Source organism: Emydura macquarii, unplaced genomic scaffold (assembly GCF_026122565.2).
Source record: "Emydura macquarii macquarii isolate MOO-44397 ecotype Brisbane River unplaced genomic scaffold, CSIRO-AGI_Emac_v2 contig_499, whole genome shotgun sequence".
NCBI classification, from domain to species: Eukaryota; Metazoa; Chordata; order Testudines; family Chelidae; genus Emydura; species Emydura macquarii.
Window position 1 is genome coordinate 12,813,740 of NW_027130636.1, and position 6,663 is coordinate 12,820,402.

The following is a 6,663-nucleotide window of genomic DNA, read 5'->3' on the forward strand; positions in this document are numbered from 1 at the left end:
ACTTCTGGGGCCTTGGAACTTAATTGGGAGTTTTACAGTTAGGAAGATCCTGGGAGACTACAACTTTCATGATGCTTTGGGGAAAAAGGAGAGAGACTCTTCCCCTTCTAGGGAGTGAGGAAAAAAAGCATGTGAGACACTCCATTTTGGTGCTGGGGTGGAGTGCAGCTGAGGCTGGGAGTTGCTGGCTGACTGCTGCTGCCTGGGTCCCAAAGCTGCTGCTGCTGCTTCCTGCTGGGGTCCCAAAGTTGCTGCTTAGAGTCTGTTGGAGTTTTGAGTGAGCAGGGAGCCTCGGAGGTTGGTGGCATTGCCCTAGCCAGAGCAGGGACTGAGCCTGGAGCTGACTGAGGAGGGCCTGCAGTGAAGGTGGTGTGAGTGTCTTTCCCTCCCACCCCCCGTTGTTTGGGGTAGGGCTTGTAAAGGAAGGGGCACAGCAGAGAGACTTTGACTGGGCCTGAGAAGAGGCAGAGAGAGAGTCCCTTCAAGCAGAGCCAGGACTGCAGACATTTGGTTGGGCTAACTCCAAATCTCCAGCTTGATACCTGGGCTGAACTGGTACACTGAACCCACAAAGTGCTGTCTCCTTCAGTTCTTCAAGCTCGCCCACGCAAGCAAAGGGTTAGGGCTCTGAACTTTAGGGGAGTGTACACTCTGGAGGTGGGGTAAATAGTGACAGTGTAGATGCCAGTTAGACAAGTTTCATTTATTATTGTATACTATTTGTATTAATTGATTTATTCAACTGCCCCTGTGATTTAAAATAATAGTGATGTTTAATTTCAGTCTGTTATGCCATATTTCTTTAATTTGTTAAGTAAAGGTGTGTTAACTCTAATTTAAGTAGATTGGATGTTTAGTTTGCATAATTGCAATTGTTGAGTTAGACCCATGCCTCAGATTATTATAATTATTAGACTAGGTTTAGTCTTGGAAGCTCCCAAGGCCTGCTATTGAGCGTGTATAGCAGGGTCCAGCGAGGTGGAGGCACCGCCAATTTTAAATTCCTTTCGAAGTAAAGGGACTGCAGCAGAGGGGTGGATAGAGGATTCCCACAAATCCTACATCATCACTGGGATACTCAGGATCTCCTTTGTTGTTAACAACCTTAGGCGCCCTTGCACACCGGTGGGTGTTGCCCGCTCCCAAGTAACCCAGGAAAGAAAGGGGGTTACATACATGTCTAGAAATAATTAAGATTTAGTTTGTGGTTTGTGACTTAATGGTGCTAGTTAATCAAGGGAAATGTGAGTGAACATGAGGTTCTCTAACTTGATTAGCATTCCAGTCTCTCTCTCTCTCTCTCTCTCTCTCTCTCGTTTTCAAATGCTCCATTTGAATACATTTCTATAAATAAAATTTTGAGGAATATTTGTACACTTGTGTGTGATTTGAGTTCAGTATAATTCTTGCTTTTCTTTACTGTACACAGTGTTTAAAATTTATATTGCAAGTTGTTTGTTGCATTGATAATTTTCACTATCACTGCATTATTTAAATTTTTGTTTGCTTCTTTAAACTATTTCTGAGTAAGGAGCTAGTAAACACATGTAAGATTTTAAAGAGGAAAAAAAAAGGTGCAACTTAGGTTTTACACATTCCTAATGCAACGTAAAACTTCAGGAAAGGTTCCTGTCCTTCTGTATATGTGGCATATTTAAATTGCTCTTGTGGAGCAGTGGGAAGATTACAGTAAGTATGAGGTTGAGGGATTTAGCTCACTTTAGACAAAATTTTTGGGTTTTTTTGAAAACTTATTGAAAACAATCAGCTTGTTCAAAGTAGGCATTGCACTCCCCAGCTCACTCTTCAAAGGGCTACTGCAAAACGTTCTTCAGACTGATATGATGCTGTTGTTTGAGGGCCTTTAATGGGGTATATAAACCCCACACTGGGATAGAAGGAGTTAAGGAGCAGTTGTGGGTCGAGGGAGCTCCTCCCTGCTGCACCTGCAGAACTTGCTGCAGCTGGAGGAGGAGGTTAAAAGAGAGCCGGACAACTCAGAAAGGAAGCAGACAGGAGGGGAGGAGAGATTGAACATGGCACTCCATTCTGAGTAAGGGCATAGCTGGGTTGTGGGCTGCAAGCAGTGCTACCACAGGCCCTAGAGGGAGGGACTTGCCTTTCCCTAGGACTAGGGAACCATTCACTTCATCTTCTGGTGAATCGTTTGAGAGGCTTTTAACCGCACTCTGGATTGGGAGGGTAAGTGGTAGGAAGTGGCCCAGGGAAACGGCCCCACAGTGTTTGATATTGCTGCCCATCATAGGGTCCTGAGCTGGAGCCCAGCTAGGGAGAGGGTCCAGGCTCCCTTACTAACCTCCCTTCCATGAAGGGGTACAAACCCCTTCTCACTGGAGACAAGGGGGATAGAGACATTGTAAAACCTGTGGCAAGGGTGCGCAGCCCACAGAGGACTGGACGTGAGCTGAAGATTTTTTCTTTTGTGGGAAACATTGAATATATATTTTGTTAGACTCTCTTAACCCCCTAAAAGGGGGGCTGACTCAACTGTTGATGTGGCTGGAAGGCTGAGTCACCCTCTACCAGAAAGGAGACCGCTACTGTGCCGGAACGACCACAGGCAGGGGATGCTAGAGACAGGACAGAGTTGTGACCCAGCTATCAAACCCACTATGCAGTGCCATCAATAAGTGCCGCCCATCACAGGACCTCTGTACATTTTCATTCGTGAGACGAGTGCTCCAAGCACAGCACCCTTTTCCAAAGCCATGTCAATTGGGGTTGCACATATGCACCCTCTACCAGCATCGAACCCTTTGCTGTGTCTGGGTGCACCAGAGAGGTCAGCTCCAGAGGTTTATCCTGGGAAAAGTGTTTTTCTTCTGATAGTTTGGCCTGTGGGAGGGTGTGTGAGTGCTGACAGCAGCCATTATAGGCCTTATGTAGGCCTCCAGACCTCTGGAGTCGCAGTCTGTGCCTTTAGGGGTTCTCCGTTCTCCAGTTGGAGTGTTCTCAGTGTAAGGCGAGCCTGTCAAGGCTCCAAGTTCTCCAATCCACGGGAAACCAGGGAAATGTTTTCCTCAAACTTAACACTGAAAACTAGATGCAAGACTGGAACAAAACTGTAAAAGGGGCTCTAAGTAAGGGCCTGTGGTGCTGCACTTCCTTAGGTAGCCTGAGGCATGGAATGTTTGCCTCCGCTAGACGGTGCAGGCGTGCCACCCCACAAACCCTGCTTTGGAAAAGGCTTCCATGCCCAAGCCACTGGCAGTGAATGTCTAGAGGCAACTTGAAGAACCTGATACTGGTGAGTAACTTTTCTCAGTTTCCCAACAGCCCTCTTCACCCACAGCCTCCTCTCCTCCCTCAAATTCCATTTCCATACTACCTTTTCACTCACTGCTTGCCTCGTAAATCTGCAGAGGATATTGATGGAACAAGAAATGCAGCAGCAACTCATTTATCTAGGGCAACATTGTTTCAGACAAGAAAATAATAGCCACTAACGCTCTTCATAGAATTATCTCTTTTAAGGTCAAAGAGTGGGGATAGAGCAGCACTTAGAGTTCATTGCCTGGAATTGTGCTCTCAAAACACTCAGCCTGAGATCTTTAATTACTGCAAAGGCACTAGTTGAACTAATGTTGATTACTCACAACGTTGGTTCAGTGCCAATGGACTTGCAGAGTATAATGAAAAGGACATGGGGCATTCCATATAAATGGAGGCATAATTTGACCCTTCAGCTTTATATAAAGGCCAAGATAAATGTTTAAGGAGAGAACTGCATGGCTAGGACCTAACAAAATGCTAAGAAATAATGAAAAAGTGAGCAAGGGTCTTAATAGTCTGATTTCCTTTTCTTGAGTTTTCTGCATATCAATTTGTACCACAGTGGCTATCTGTATGCATTAGGATAATAAAAAAAAGGAGGGGGGAGGCTCCTTAGCCATTTCCGAATGCTGCTGTTCCAAGATATTGTTTTTGTGCTGTATAGATGATTTTTTATAGAGAAGTAAAGATTATGTCAAGATTAAAAGCTAAGTGCTTCCTCCCACCCCAAGAGAGAACCAATTCACTGCATCCTTAAAGGTTTCAAGTATTTTAAACTTACAGAAAATTCATTTAATGTTTTGCTACTGCAGGAACTTTTCCAGAATTCAGATTAAAACTAGTATCTTTTTGCAATATTGTAAACAAACTTGCATTACTAAAAAAAGAGCATTAGGGCTGTTTGTGATGGGAGGGAGAGAAGCTGCATAAAATTGGGGCTAACGAGAGGAACAGGCTCGACAGCTCTGTGGACTGAATCCTTCTGTTACCAGGCACCAGCATCGCAAGCTTTCCCACATTGTCCACAAATCTGGAGCAGTGGTTCAGTCTCCATTCACATTCTTTCATGAGCCTGTCTGTAAAGACTGTCAATGAATGTGCCACTCTGATGTTTTTCCATTGTTTACTCTGAAAAGCACCTTGCAGTCTGGATCTACTGGAGGAATGGTGTTACATAAACAAAGACAGCTAAGTCTTCTTTATAGCTATAATACAGAGAAGCCCAAATGGAGCAGATGATCTGTATCCTCTGAGCTTTGAAGTTGATATTCAACTCTGGATCCATACTTCATGACTTGTACCTAACTCTATAATGGGCAAAAATGCAACACTGAATCTGGATAACCTTGAACTCGGAGGGAATTTGGGTTTGGATAAGATTCTTGATCCAAACTACAAGCTCATCTCTAGTTAAAACATAAGTGGGAAGAGGTATTGTAAGGATATCTTTTAAATATTTAAAAGGTAGTCAGAAAGCTGTGAATCTTCAATGTGATCTTGATCTTTTAAACTCTGCACTCAGGCGTGTCTTATACATCCCAAATTAGATTAGTTTAGAACCTGTTAGTATATATAATAAGTACACTAGTACTCTGCTTCCTCACAGGGAGTTGGGAGGCATAATTAATTTATACAGTACACTAACCTTAATATATTCCTAGAGAAGTAGGTTCTAAAGCCATAAAGCTATCTTAATGTCAGGATAATCACCTCAGCCATCTGTTCTGGACAAAGGTAGTGAGTGGAGGTACTAAAATGAAAAAATGCAGCTCATTAGAAAAAATTGCATAGTTCAGGAAAATCAGTTTGTCACCTTTTTGAAGCCACAGGCTTTTAGGGTCTGATCCAATTCCCATGGAAGTCAATAAGAGTTAGATCTGACCTTCTCTCGGGTGCAGAATTAATTGTGATAACTGAATTGTGCAGAAAGTGCAGCCGTCAATAAATTTTTTAAAATTGTAAGTAGATTGTCACTCTCAGCACTCTCCACAAAGCTCTTTACCGTTACTAGAATATGCCTATGTCCTGCAGCACTTTTTCTTCCATTTTGAACATCCATTCAAACGGATGGGATGTTTGTGCACAAAGGGGTATCTTACACAGCAGACCTACTACACCTCCCAGCAATTAAAATAAAGGCCATTGTATGGCTTAGTTGCGTTCACAGCATTGACCCTTCTGTGGAGATGAAATGAAGCAGGCAAGCTATTAAATTTAATTCATTACTTTTATGACTAGATTGAAAAGATTTGCATCATTTATTGTCCAATTGACAACTGAGAATGGATTTATATTTGGTACATGACCATAAATTTTACTACCTGGATGACTACTTGATGAATTTGTGGCTTGACTTGATAGTCCCTGTGTTTATATATCTCAATAGATTAGATATATAAACTGGGAAACCTTGACTGAATGGCTGTGGGTTTAATCAGATGGACAGAATAGAGATAAAAACAACTGCCGCTTTACAATGTTTAAAAAAATCTTGCTGTTCTGAAAGCATCCGGTTGGTTTAAATAAAACTTAGTGCCTGGTTCAAAGGTGCTGAGTTCACCTATCATTCCCATTGACTTCAGCTAGGGTTGTGAGTGTTGAGTGATTCTCAAACTTGTACCCAGCTTGCATTTTCATGGCAGAAACAGAGCCATGTTATTTCCCATTCTTCCCTCTCCTACAGTATCATCTGTGATATGGCTAAAGATGCTAGAATGGGTGAACTTCTTTTCCCATATTTTAAACCCACTTGAACAATGTAGTGGTCAAATAGACTGACTTGGAGACTAGCACTATTGGCTTTGCATTCAGGAGAGGTTGAGACAAACTCTAACGTTGAAATGTGAGGATGAGAAATGGGGTGGCAGGCATTTGGGCAGAGGGAATCTGCGCTGCAAAAATACAGAGAAGTAAGCCTGTGAAAATAGGCATGGATATGGGAGGGTGAGAAATCCTAACAGAAAAATAAATACTATATGTTTGCATATGTACAGATAGGGCACTCCCTGGTGTTGGCTTCCTATTATACAAAAGTGGCTTTTGCGTGATTTGATGTGAAAAGCAGCCAGGAAAATTTTAATTTTTTCCATGTGAAACTGCCTGTAACTCTCATGTCTTGCACAATGACTTGGGGGAAAAAAGTCCTGCCTTTTGCACAGCTCTAGTGTTAGTCCCTACATGTGTATTGGAGATCTTGCTGAAAATAAACTGGGATAAATCCTGTGTCGACTGATAGGGCAGACACTGAGTGGCAGATTTATGATGGTATCCAACCTTCTGCGTCTATTTCTCAATTATTACTTTCTGGTGATGGATTAAATGCAGGGATTGTGTTGGTAGGAGAGATGGTGACAGTGTAATAAATGGAAA